Source organism: Geotrypetes seraphini, chromosome 1 (genome assembly GCF_902459505.1).
Source record: "Geotrypetes seraphini chromosome 1, aGeoSer1.1, whole genome shotgun sequence".
Lineage (NCBI taxonomy): Eukaryota > Metazoa > Chordata > Amphibia > Gymnophiona > Dermophiidae > Geotrypetes > Geotrypetes seraphini.
In genome coordinates this window covers 132965799-132980622 of record NC_047084.1, presented here as the reverse complement: position 1 = coordinate 132980622, position 14824 = coordinate 132965799, and the positions used below count along the sequence as shown (strand labels likewise).

The 14824-nt window shown below is 42.7% G+C and overlaps 1 long non-coding RNA gene across 1 annotated transcript in view; it reads right to left on the bottom strand.

Moving 5' to 3' along the window:
- Window positions 1–3110, bottom strand: part of LOC117357753 — a 317346-nt gene extending 314236 nt beyond the window's left edge. The window contains exon 1 of the long non-coding RNA XR_004538854.1: window positions 2808–3110. This is a non-coding gene — a long non-coding RNA (uncharacterized LOC117357753). The remainder of the gene's footprint in view (window positions 1–2807) is intronic.
- Window positions 3111–14824: the final 11714 nt, after the last annotated feature.

The window sequence follows — 14824 nt, the reverse complement described above, 5'->3', positions numbered from 1 at the left end:
TTCAGAAATAAGGTACGGGAGTGGGTTGGGGTGGGAGTAGGCTTAGGGGTGCAGGGCGGGGGGCCTGCAGCCCTGGGAGGGCATCGGTGAGGTTCCATTTTGAGAGCTATTGGGGACTCTGAGAGGGTCCGAGGGGGTGATGGCAGGAGGGAGTGGGCATCCCTCCTGCCCAGCCACTTCAATGAGGTGGGGTTCAGGGGCAGGAGTCAGTGGGCATCCCTTGTGCCTGGCCACTTCAACCGGGGGGGGGGGGGGAGGGGGAAGGGATCAGGAGTGCACCCGACTTCACGGGGGAGTTTCCTGCCACAGCAGATTGAGGCAGGGGGATTACCTTGCTATGACCAGCTGATGGCAAGGGATCCCTTGGCGATTCTCTAACCGCCATCTGTGACATGGGCACCAGTTAGAGAATCGTGCTGATTTGGCAGGATTAGGTGGCTGCTGAGACCCGACGTCCTACACAGAATCTACCCCTTTGTGCTTACCACACTTCAGAGAAATTTTCCACCCCAAAACAAGAACTTTCAAAATGAAAAGTCCCATTGAAATCATATATAAGCTCAAAACTTGGCACAACCCGGGACCGTTTGTCCTCACAAGCCACTCAGGGACTCCTCACAGGCATAAAAACCTCCTAGACTTTTCCAAAAATGCTCAGTTAAATATCTCTTATTTCAAATGAAAGCGTTATTCTGAATAAATCACACTTTTCATTTTGTGCACAATTTGAATGCTCTTGTTTTGGGGTGGAAGATTTCTCTGAGTTGTGATCGACTGCGTTCTAGATATTTATAGACTATTTGGGTGGCTTTGTGGTTTCCCCCATTAGCATAGTCTGGTCCTTTCATGCATTTTGTGCAGGGTTAGTAAAGATGTAATTTCCTGGACACGTTTTCTATACTACATAATACATTTTTATGAATGAGAACAAGTAAGAAGCGTTACAGGTGTCGGGAGTGCTTAGAGCCACTAATGTGGAAATGAGGCTGTTCCGTGAAATCAAGATTCTCGTAAATTGCAGCTGTTCTGTCCGTAAAATGTGCCAATCCCTCCTCATCCCTCCATCTCATCACACCCCACTCCTAAGCCCAGAACCTTACAGGTTCAGTTTTCTCTCTCAACCACCCATAAATTCCGAATTAGCATGGTCCCCGCTCCACTTCTAATGAATCAAACCAATAAGAGGGAAAGCTAAGAACTGAATTGCCTTAACAAGTTCACATCTGCCAGAATTATCCATGCATGTCATCTGGAAAGAAAGAAAGGAGACAAATATGACATCAGGTCACGGTGAGGCAGGAAAATTTCTGAAAAAGATTTCATCTGGAGTACGGTAGATGGTCTGTGTGTTACTCCACAGCCTTTGTGTTACTCCACAACTGCTTGCCCTGGATCGGTAGCATGGACTGTTGCTACATTTGGGGATTCTAGAATCTTGTTACTCTCTGGGATTCCGTAATCTTGCTATTCTTTGAAATTCTGTATGGAATGTTTCTACTTTGGGATTCTAGAATCTTGTTACTCTGTGGGATTCCGGAATCTTGCTATTCTTTGAGATTCTGTATGGAATGTTTCTACTTTGGGATTCTAGAATCTTGTTACTCTCTGGGATTCCGGAATCTTGCTATTCTTTGAGATTCTGTATGGAATGTTGCTACTCTCTGGGGATTCTAGAATCTTGTTACTCTCTGGGATTCCAGAATCTTGCTATTTCTTTGAGATTCTGTATGGAATGTTGCTACTCTCTGGGGATTCTAGAATCTTGTTACTCTCTGGGATTCCAGAATCTTGCTATTTCTTTGAGATTCTGTATGAAATGTTGCTACTCTCTGGGGATTCTAGAATCTTGTTACTCTCTGGGATTCCGGAATCTTGCTATTCTTTGAGATTCTGTATGGAATGTTGCTACTCTTTGGGGTTCTAGAATCTTGTTACTCTCTGGGATTCTGGAATTTTGCTATTCTTTGAGATTCTGTATGGAATGTTTCTACTTTGGGATTCTAGAATCTTGTTACTCTCTGGGGTTCCGGAATCTTGTTACTCTTTGAGGTTATGTATGGAATGTTGCTACTCCTTGGGTTTTGGCCAGGTACTAGGGACCTGGATTGGGGCCACCGTGAAAACGGGCTACTGGCCTTGATGGACCATTGGTCTGACCCAGTAAGGCTATTCTTATGCTCTTATCTGGGTATTTCCTCCCTCCTTCCTTAATGTATTTATTAGTCTGATTGTGATCTTCCCCGTATCTGTCTTTTTAGCTATTTCTACCGAATTTGTAAACTGCTTAAGGCTCTTCATATGCGAGATATCAAGAATTAAATAAACTTAAAACTTGAAGTACAGGAGGACTTCTTTCACATATGTAAGGCAGAAACGTGGATCAGCCGATAAAGACCAGTTTGCCATCCTTTCCTGCCCCTTAGTGATTCTAATCTTCATCTCCACCACCCCGATTCTATGTCCTTTCACCTTCATCCTATGTCCCCTCATTTCAGGGCTTCAGTTGAGACTCTCCTCTTGTGCATTTATCTCTTTCATATCTCCCTTCTCTGCCTTTCTTCCAAACACAAGTTCTTTTCTAGAATTGCTATTTAATTTTCCTACAGCAAAAGGTTTTTATGCCTCTGATGTGCGGTTGGGAGAGTGGTTTTTCCTCACCGTTGAGACTGAGGTTTTTTCTTTCACTGTAAATTGATACCTGCGCCCAGTTAGTCATTTATTAGTTTATGGGGAGTTTGTGTATTTGGGGCTAGATTCACTAATGCTTCCGATTGTGTCCCGACGATCACAAAACCAGTTTTACTAACCTCCTGGCCGATCAACCTCTGACTTGATCCAATCCACGCATGCAAATGAGGGGAAACGGCATACACAGTAGGAAGGCAGCGATTCACTAAACAGAAGAAGGAAGACCGATTGGGCTTGCTGATCCGAAGTGAAGTGACTACTGAGGACCAGTCGCTTCACTTCTTACCGACTCTCCTGCCCTTTAAAACCACGGGCTGGCAATGTCCTTTTGCAGAATACATAAAAAAGCCCCTCCAGTGCCTCCCGTGAAGCTTCTGAGGCCTTAGGCCCTGCCTCGGTGCCCTGATTGGCTCCTCCTCTCTTTTCCCACTCCTTCCCCGCCCCCCCTACCACGTATGCATGCCCCTTCCCTCGTACGTCGTTAACGTTCGTGGCACGAGCACAACCTGCTGCTCATACCGGTGTTGGCTCTTCCTCTGATGTAACTTCCTGGACCCGTACCTAGGAAGTGACATCACAGGAAGAGCCGACGCTGACATAAGCATCAGGTTTGGGTTGCTGCCCGTACCACGAATGTTATAGAGGTACGGGGGAATGGTAGGGGCATGTGCACGTGGCAGGAGGGGGAGACGCCACTGGGTATAAGTGGAATATAAGTTTTGTTTTTTTAAATAAAATAAATACATATTTATGTACAAGAGAATAAGGTGTATTGATATTCCAGGAAAGGGGGTTGAGAGATTGCAGTCTGTGAATGGAGTATCTTTCAAGTTGATAGCAACTATTATCTCCTCTCTATGGGTGAGAGAGTTAGAAAGTGGGCGGAGCTAAACCTTTCAAGCAGGAAGTGAACAATTTGAGGCCTGGCAAGGGCTCTGACATTTGATAGCTGGTTTGTTTAGTTGTGTTTGTTGTCACAGGCTGAAACTTGAAAGCAGAGGAAATGCTATTAATGCTGGAATCTAGTGGAGGCTGAAACGGGGACATTAAAGTTTTGCAATGGTAAAAGTAAAGTAAGATTAAGGAATTTGAGAGTGAAGTCCCCCAATTAAGGAAAGGACCCTAAAAGGTCAGCATGGACGTGACGCTGAAGGGGAAAGCAGGGTTACTGACCTTAAAGAAAAATAAATGAATGAGAAACAATTAAGATGGACAGAGGTAAACTTCCCTTTCCATCCAGAGATTTCTCCAAGGAAAGGCGCCCAAAAGAGGTCATAGAAACACGATGGCAGATAAAAGCCAAATGGCCCATCCACAGCATCCACTATCTCCTCCTCTCCCTATTGGCTAAGGCTCTTAACATTTGCATCTCCTCTTCCTATTGGCTAAGGCTCTTAACACTTGCATTGTGATGTCAAAGAACTTTCTGGATATAGAAACATGATGGCAGATAAAAGCCAAATGGCCCATCCACAGTAACCATTCTCTCTTTCTCTCTCGAAGAGATCCCACGTGATTATCCCAGGCTTTCTTGAAATCAGACATAGTCTCTGTCTCCACCACTCCACCATCACTGAGTCTTGCTGTAGCATGATATGGCTGGATCTAGTAATTATAGAACCAAGATAAAATTATTGCTTGAAACAAAGTGTTTTTCCGACTTGGTTTCTGAGAGACTGAGCCATCTGCCTTCAGAAGGTGTTAAGTGCCTCTACTCAGGGAAGACAAAAGACATCCGGGGTTGGTACCCATGCTAAAAGGAACTTTACTACACCATAATAGAAGGTGTTATCAGTGGCAAACAGAAACTAGAGCAGGATAAAAGATACAGGATTTAAGCCACTCAAACTGAGATAAGACAACAGATGACCTCAATTAAAATTCAATCAGATGACATCATGCAACTAGAAACAGGAAACATAAAAGCGCCCCTCCCCCCTCAGCCACCCTTTTAGCCAAATACTTTAAAGACAAAATCACAACTGCCAGGACTACCTTCACCGGAACCCCAACCCACCTAGAAGAGATCACAATGCCCCCCACAGAAAAAGGTTCAGCTGCGGCAGACAGAACTTGGTCCCACTTCCCCACTATACAATGGTCTGACCATAACAAACTCTACAAAAAATACAGCCACGCAGCCTGTGATCTCAACAACTGCCCTTCATATCTATTAAAATCCTCCAGTACCAAATTCCACGCTCTCCTCTTACAATGGATACAAACCATGCTCACAGATGGCCTTTTCCCGCATGACCTCAGCAAAATCGTCATCACCCCGATCCTAAAAGACCCTAAAGGAGCAACAGATCAACCATCCAACTACAGACCCACAGTCTCAATACCACCTTATATCAAACTAATGGAAGGCCTGATAGCCAAACTCCTCACCAACTATCTAGAAGACCACAACATACTCCACCCTACACAATCTGGTTTCAGAACCAACTACAACACAGAGACACTACTAGGTTCCCTCCTGGACAAAAGCTAGACAACACCTCAGCACAGGTAGAAAAATGCTGATTATACAACTGGATCTCACCGTAGCATTTGACCTGATGGACCACAACATTCTACTACAAATACTAGATCCAATAGGAATCACAGATAAGGTACACACATGGTTTCAAGGTTTCCTACAATCCAGAACTTACAGAGTCAAGTTGAACAAAGAAAAACCAGAACCATGGTCCAACCCCTGCGGCGTACCCCAAGGATCTCCACTATCCCCAACTCTCTTCAATCTCTACATTGCATCTCTCGGCACCTGCCTGGACAAATTAGGCTTAATCTCCTATAGCTATGCAGATAACATCACCATTCTCCTTCCTTTTGACCAACCAACGTCCTCCATGACAGACACACTACACAGGACACTTGAAACAGTAGCAACATGGATGAAAAATCACAAACTGAAACTGAACCCAGACAAGACAAAATTCATTCTCCTTGAAAATAATAAAACCCCAACCATAACAAATCTAGTAATAAACTCAATTACTTACCCCATACAACCCAATCTAAAACTTCTAAGAATGACGATAGATAGATGCTGTACCATGCAACCACAAATCAACAAAACAATACAAAAATCATTCGCGGTCATGAGAACTTAAGGCAAGTTCGAAAATTCTTCAACAGAAAACAATTCCAGCTTGGTCCAGTCCTTAGTCCTAGGTCTTCTAGACTACGGCAACATACTATATCTCCCTTGCCCAGCAACCATGATAGAACAACTACAAACAGTTCAAAACACAGCGCTAAGACTTATCTATTCACTGAGGAAACACGACCACATCACAGCGGCATACCTCGATTCACATTGGCTCTCAATACAAGCAAGAATACTATTCAAATTCTACTGCCTACTATTTAAAACCATAAACGGAGACAGCCCAGCCTACCTGAACAACCTAATCCAAACTACCTCAACCAGACATAGGAGAACTCAAAAACCGTTCATGCATCCCCCAATCAGAGACGTCAAACGAAAAAAACTGTACGACGGGCTTCTAGCCATACAGGCCGCAAAACTGGACTACCAACTCTCCAATTTACTGATAACGACTCCAGACTACAAATCGTTTAGAAAAGAAATAAAAACCCTGCTATTCAAGAAATCCTTGAAGACAAACTAACACCGCAAGACTCATCCCAATTCTCTGAAGCAACTCGCTCTAGTCTTCAATTTCCTCTGGAAATGACCAGAAAACTCCTTTTGTAATCCGCCTTGAACCGCAAGGTAATAGCGGAATAGAAATCACTAATGCAAATACTGCTGTGGGATCGGAGACTATGCCAGCCTCAGGGAGGATCTATCAAGCCACAAAGCCCAAACAAAAGAACGCCTCAAATACTAACAAAGTATAAGTTCTTAGGATTATGCTGTTTAGGGCAAAGGGTTCTACAAAGAAATAATAAAGCAATAAATAGGTTTTTTAAAGATTATTTAAATTTTTTGAGGAGACCATAGTGTGTACGAACAAGAGCTCAATGCAATGTGTCATCATGGGATCTTCCCAAGTGCATTATAACGTGAAAAGGCAACCCTACCTCACAAACATACAATCTCACTGCACAACCCTTTAAGTAATCAAGGACTTAACTTGTGTAGAAAAAATGCCCAACGTCCTGGTTTTAGTGCCTCATTGAGCTGTCTTCAGTTAATTCATCCGCCCGTGTCTGAAAAGCAGCCCTGGTCCTGCTGAGCTTCAGTTTCGGAAAGAATCCTTCATCAGGAACCTCCTCATGCCGCAAATATAAATTTGTCACAGACGGCAGAGACAAACAAAGTTTTGGGCGATACACATAACGCTGAGTTGAGCAGCAGTTCAGATCCCATGATGGCGCGTGGCATTGAGCTCTCGTTCGTGCACGGGTTGAAGTACGTCTCTTCGACTTCTACGGCTCTGCCATGTGGTCTCCTCGGCAACTAAAGGACTTTCCAACCAGCAGGGCCTGCGTCATTGTGAGGAACTTTGGAGCCCAGCTAAATGAATCATTCTGCCTCTCTAGCAATATTTTATCTTGCGACACATTTCCCTTGTTTAAAAATCCTAATTTGTAACTGCATCTACTGCATTGCTTGCTTAATCTTATAAACAATCTGTGCTGTAAAAATAAATTTCCAGGTTGTCTCCACATGCTTTAAGTTTCTGTTCTTTAATATACGATATATCTACATTATACAGAGCTATGTTTTTAAACAGGCAGGGCTTTCCCCAGATTAAGATCTCTTTCTAAAACATATTTCTCCCTTTCAGAGTGATATATTTTACTGGTGGAGAATTATTCTTATAAGTAATATATTATTCCCAAATCGCAATGGAGAGGAAGAGGCCGTACAATTTATCAGTCAGTCTGGTTGAGCAGACTAGAGAAGCCGTGTAGTTCTCTGTTTCTACAACGCAGTATGTCACGTGCGCTGCCACTCTGTCAGTTTCCTAAGCCCTCGCACGCACGCCGACGCTGGCAGTCTGGGTTTACAGTCACCTGACTGGAGGTAGTGTTTTGAAATGTCCACTGTCTGTTATTTCTGTCTGGGTGAAAGCGTGGTCTAGTTGGAAAATTAGTTTATCCTTGAATTGGGTTACTGTCTTATATGTGTGAAATATGAAAAATCGGCGGCCATCCATTCACATGGGATGTTTTGCCAAAGAAGTTGACAATCCATCAACATATTGTGTAAAAAAACAACACACAAACCGGTGCAAACCATTTATTTTTGCACTTGCGATGGAAGAAAGGTCCCTAATACATCAAATGCAGAGTATTAATCCTGCCCTCTGCCTTACAATGCAGTCATTGGAATTAGAGAGTGAAAATTCATCACCATTCCCATCCCCGTGGATAACCGCGGGAAACCATCTTCATGACATTCTTTAAGGAGAGAGAGAAGAATCAGATTATGAATGGCCACAACCACTGACCCGCAAGCTTTGCTTTGAAGAATGCTGATGTAGAAGGACCGAGGTTGAAATAGACACTAGAAAATGACATGGGATTATTTCCCGCGGTTATCTGTGGGGACGGGAATGGTGATGAATTTTGTCACCGTGTCATTCTCTAATTGGAATATTCCAGGTCAGCTGTTCTTAGAGCTGGATCTGAGCTTGATAAATGTCCCTTTCCTCTAGTCAGGCACTGCGCTCTTCACCATAAATGCTCTAAGGCCCAGGTGTGCTGGAGGGGGTTTCCCATTTCATAGAAACATAGAAACATAGAAGATGACGGCAGAAAAGGGCCACAGCCCATCAAGTCTGCCCACTCCAACAACCCTACCCCCTTGAATTTACCCCCCTAGAGATCCCACATGTGTATCCCATTTCCTTTTAAAATCCTTCACGCTGCTGGCCTGAATCACCTGAGGTGGAAGTTCATTCCAACGATCGACCACCCTTTCGGTGAAGAAGAACTTCCTGGTGTCGCCATGAAATTTCCCACCCCTGATTTTCAGCGGATGGCCTCTTGTGGCAGAGGGGCCTTTAAAAAAGAAGATATCATCTTCCACCTCAATACGGCCGGTGATATATTTAAACGTCTCTATCATGTCTCCTCTCTCTCTACGTTCTTCAAGTGAATATAGCTGCAATTTATTCAGCCTTTCTTCATACGGGAGGTCTTTGAGTCCCGAGACCATTTTGGTGGCCATTCTTTGAACTGACTCAACTCTCAGCACATCCTTTTGGTAATGTGGCCTCCAGAATTGTACACAATACTCCAGATGAGGCCTCACCATGGATCTGTACAATGGCATTATAACTTCGGGCTTCCGGCTGATAAAACTTCTTCGGATGCAACCCATCATTTGTCTTGCCTTTGATGCCTTCTCCACTTGATTGGCAGTCTTCATGTCTTCGCTAATGATCACCCCCAAATCACGTTCCGCCTTGGTCCTAACTAAGGTTTCACCATTTAGTGTGTAAGTTTTCCCTCCCTTTTCCTACTTCCCTTAAATGGCTCTCTTCTTACCTCCATCTATCGTCGTAGTATGTCTTTCTTGTCACAATGTGCTTTACCCTAAATTTATCATTTTACATATGTTTAACTGCCTAGAGGTTTGGTAGGTGGTATGTCAAATTGAATTAAAGCTTGAAAACTTTCTACTTGCTCGTTTTCAGGAAAAGGCGCGTGGCTTCTTCCATGTGGGGCCTATTTATTACACTGCACTAAGGAGTTAGGGAGTCTGTAATAGAGAATGGCACAGGGAAAAAATTGGAACCCATCCCCTCAAACTCGGTCCTTGTCCCCGCCTCGTCCTCGTGAGCTCAGTCGCCATCCCTGACACGCCAACACGGTAAGTTTCCAGCTTTCTGCAACTTTGGCATTTTCGCTTTCTGTTTTTTTCTAAGATTGTATGTTTTGTCCCTTATTTGCCGGTATCTATTTTCAAGTTAATGGTACTTTTCTTTGGATAAACCTTCTATATGCCTTGCTTTTTCCTCACTTCTTTGCGGATAGCACTGTTTATTAAAAAGCCTCCTTACTTGGTTTATATATATATATTTGTCATTATCCATAGCCTTGTATTATTGTCTTATGATTTTTATCTTTTACAACGTAGGTCTTTTTGCTTTTTTTTGTTGTATTTTGACATCCAGTGAGGTGCGTTTCCTTGGCTATATTTCACCTGCAAACAGGATGCTGGGAATTATTAAAAAAGGGATGGTGAACAAGACTAAGAATGTCATAATGCCCCTGTATCACTCAATGGTGCGACCTCATTTGGAGTATTGCGTTCAATTCTGGTCTCCTTATCTCAAGAAAGATATAGTGGCGCTAGAAAAGGTTTAAAGAAGAGCGACCAAGATGGTAAAGGGGATGGAACTCCTCTCGTATGAGGAAAGACTAAAACGGTTAGGGCTCTTCAGCTTGGAAAAGAGACGGCTGAGGGGAGATAGGATTGAAGTCTATAAAATCCTGAGTGGAGTAGAACGGATACAAGTGGATCGATTTTTCACTCCAGACTAGGAAAAACTCGATGAAGTTACAGGGAAATACTCTTAAAACCAATAGGAGGAATTTTTTTCTCACTCAGAGAATAGTTAAGCTCTGGAACGTGTTGCCCGAAGATGTGATAAGATAGCGTAGCTGGTTTAAAAAAAGGTTTGGGCAAGTTCCCGGAGGAAAAGTCCATAGTCTGTTATTGAGAAAGACATGGGGAAGCCACTGCTTGCTCTGGATCGGTAGCATGGAATGTTGCTACTCTGGGTTTTGGCCGGGTACTAGTGACCTGGATTGGCCACCGTGAGAATGGGCTACTGGGCTTGATAGACCATGGACTGACCCAGTAAGGCTATTCTTATGCTCTGTCCTTCTTTGCTTTCTTCATAGCCTGGTTGTCACCTGGTTTCACGCTGGTAAGCTGTTCTTTACCTGTTGTATAAAATATGTTCCAATTTCATCTGACCCAGTGGTGTCTTTTTTGCTCATACTTTTTTCTTTTTTCTTTCTACTAATCTCTTATTTTGACGTGTTATTATAATTAGTCTGATTGTGTGTTCTTGGTTCTGTTTTACTCTACAGTCTTAGTTATTGTTTGGGTAGGAAGTTTCCTACCCTAGCTTTCCTTTACGGTAATAATGGTCAAAATGCATTAATGCTACTGTTAACTACTCAGCTCATTGGTCATTCTTACCGAATTGTTGTATATTTTACAAAACTCTTCAATAAAGATGATTGAACTAAAAAAAAAAAAAAAAAAATCCATTGACTTTTATATTTTAATATATTTTTATATTGTTTTCTGTTCTGTGCTTGTTATGGTTGTGCTTATTATAATTTATTTAAAAATATATAGATTGTATATTAACTATACGGTTTATAAAAATTACGATCATTACAAGTTAAACACCTCATACAGACACATTTGCAGAACAGCTCTCATTAAAAAAATTTTAAAAACCTAATGTAGGAAAGCGCTAAGAAACAATTGAGTTTTCAGCATTTTCTTAAAATTCATCTTCCCATCACAATATCGCAAAATTCCAGGCAACACATTCCAAAGCTTAGCACCTGCCACAGATGGCATCACTGCACCAATTCTAACGTGAGAGATTAACATTTAACTAAACTAAACTAAAGCTTAACTTTGTATACCAAGTCATCATTCTGAGAAGGCTCGACTCGGTTTACAGCAATTAAATAAACAGGGAATGATTTTATACAAAATGTTTGGCAAATAGAGTAGTTTTTAAAGATTTACGGAAAAATTGAAACGAAGTGGCACTCCTTAAAAAAAAGGGGGGATCATTCCAGAGTTTAAAGACCAAAGATTGACTGAAGAGCTTGACTCCTTTAATCCATTTTTTAGAAGGAAGGGAGAGTTTAAATTGTTGGATACATCTTGATAAGCTCAGTTTCATACTATTTTCTGATGTCAGACACCTTCCAGGCTGATAAATTTCCCAAAAATCCTTGTAAAACAACCGGAGAAACATGATACAAAATTTGATGGGTAACCGATGGAATTGCTTCTCGTTCTCGGGATACCAGTAACCAGTCTTGCCGCAGAGTTAATCAACATCTTCAGTGCCCTCACCTTCACTTTAGCAATTCTCAGGTATAGAGAATTACAATACTCCATCCTACTCAGGACCAGGGCCTGCACTACACTACAGAAGTCGAATAGGTTTTAATCTGTATAACGGTTGCAATTGCATATATCCTACCCAAATTGTTTTCAATATTTGGTTTTCCACAGTTAAACAACTATCCAGGCATACTCCTAATACAACAGACATATTAAACTCTAGCCCGTGGCCGTAAGTTCTGGTCTGGCCTCTTATACTTCCTGGTTCCTATCTTCCTGTCTCCTCTTTCCCGCATCACTTCCCCCTAAGGAGGAGCTATAGACTCCCTCACAGGGTCATTTCTGTAACTGGCTGCATAGTTCTAGGCATCCAGAGATCACCTGGTAAATGCCTATTTTCCTTTATTTGATGATAGGTGAGATGTGTTGACATAAATTAGGCACAAGCGCTGGGGCTGGTGAATGTTTGTGCCCAAGTGTAGGATAGTTACAGTAACACAGTAAATGACGGCAGAAAAAGACCCTCATGGTCTAATAAGATGACCAGTGCCTCACCCATCATTCTTTGTTGGCTCGGGTCACCTATTTATAAATGCTGGTTGTGAAGTCACTACCATGCCAACCATGACGGGGATGATATGTGGCATGTTGCTGACAATATTCAACTTGTCAAGATGTCTTCCCCCACTCACAGTATGTGACAATAAAATGATCAACACACTGGAATTGTCAAACCTTCACCTGTCTTTTGCCATGTGCAGGACACAGACCGTACAAGTCTGTCGAGCATCGGACTCTGTATAGTAAGCCATAAGTTGCTCCATCCATACTCCACCTAGACCCCGCATATGTGTAGGTTCCTGCCAAAAGGAGGTGGTAGATAAATATCCATCTCGTCATGTATTGTAGAACAGGCAGATTCTGTTTTAAGATTATAGAAAATTGAGACATCCTGACCTGGTCATCTCAACACCCATCTGTACAAGGGGGTTGCAGTAGGAACTGAACTCACAACCTCAGGGTGCGGAGACAGCACCCTAACCACTAGGCCACTCCTCCAAGTTGCCAAATTTAATAGTTTCTTGATATACCTTCTATCACAAGAATCTAGATGGTTTACGATACAGTAAAAAGATAAACATAAATTCTCTTTAAAAAATTAAGCGGAGTTCACGGACAAACATGACTGACATGAATCCAAAAGGAGAAAAAAAAGGGAAGGGAGGTAAAGTTACTGTATAATTAGAGTAGAGAAAGGGAGGGGGAAGAGTAATGGCAATTGGTGAGGATATAGTTTTTCATCCCTGGGAAATGAGTAAGTTATCAAGTATGGAAAGCAACTCGGAATAAACACGTTTTTAGTTTAAATTTAAATATAATTAGGGAGGATTCTTGTCTGAGGTCCTGGGGCATCATGTTCCAAAGTGTTGGGTCCTTAACGGAGAAGATTGATTTACGGGTTGTATCGTAGATGATATAGCGAATGGAGGGAATTGCTAATAAATTCTGAGAGCTTGATCTTAGTGTTCTTGAAGAAAAGGAAGGAGTAGTGAATTTATCGATGAAAGCAGTCATAAAATTGCCCACTTAGCAATGCAGTTGAGAGCACTGAATATTGTCCTGCGCCCGCACGACTGCTGGGTCCTGGCCTAAGTGTGCTTATTCCTCTTCCAAATCCTCCCTCCTTCCCCCCAAAGCAGATCATGCCCCCCCTCCCTTCCTCCCATCTCCCAAAGCGCATCAAGGGCCACCTTAAAGGCAGTAAACCCTCCTTCCACTATCGCAGGCTCCCCCAGGCCTACCTTTTTAACTGTTGATGGTAACTGTGGGAAGTCTCGTTGCACAAAATGGCTGTCGCAACATTTATCAGCAGCCTTCTGGCACTTGTGCTATGTATAAAGTATTTGTAGAACACTGTTCAGGAGTCATGCTAACATTTACGCCCGTAGATGTATCCTGACTATTTAAACCTATAACGTGTACATTAATGTGAGGACCTAGGTTACAGATTTGCTGCTTATGTAGATAGCAGAAGGGCAACATGCGAGGAGAGCGGGTGGTCCCAGAACTTGTCCACAGAGTGGCAATATTCAGTCTGCTATGCAGATAACATCTCCGTTTTGCTTGAGAGATAGAAAGCTATCCTAAGTCATCCGGATAGCAGACTGAATACAGTACTCCCCCGATATTCGCGGGGGTTCCGTTTCAGGTTCTGTTACTGATTGCCTTATCAGGAACAGAGGGGAATGGCCTAACAGTTATAGCTCTTGCCTCAGCACCCTGAGGTTGCACGCTTGATCCCAGCCTGCTCCTTGTGACTCCTTGGACTTCTATTGCCCCAGGTATCACAGTTAGATGGTGGGACAGATAGGGAAAATATTTAACAGCACCTGATTACTATTCTATGTATTGTAAACCACTTTGGGTGAATCTTTTCATGAAAAAGGCAGTAAATAAATAAACAAAAGACTAATGGCCTCTTTTAAAAAGCCGCGCGGCAACAGCCCTGAAGCTCTTGAAATCTCTATGGGCTTCGGGGCCGTTAGCGCAACTTTGTAAAAGAGGCCGTGAGTGTGGCAGCTGAATATTTACCCACATATGAGCTGCCCAGTCCGTCCATACATCCATTCAATCCCTTCCTCCCCTCCGAATACCTCTGTACCTGACCCACATTTCAGTGAATTGGTACAAATCTAATTTCTACCACTTCCAAGGCAAGGCCATTGTGTGCATCCAACATAAGCAAATACATTGAGATTCCCCTCTTTGAGGCAGTTAGGCATGACTTGACTTCTACTCTACATGACCAACAGATGAACTCTGTAAAAGCCTACTACAGCTGTCCTATATACAGAGATTTAGTCATATGTTTATGACTCCATCGTTACTGTTGACCTGCTATCATATGGGATCCTAGAAGCACCTAGAACCGGACCACGGAACATGTCATTGCAGAGAAAGTTGCTTATTAGAGGAGTGGATTTCAGAGAATTCCACAACTTACATGCGTCTCTTATTTATCTCCACCCATCCGCCCACACACACACACACATACACCAATTGTATAGTAATAGCTATAGAACCATACCACTCAATATTTAA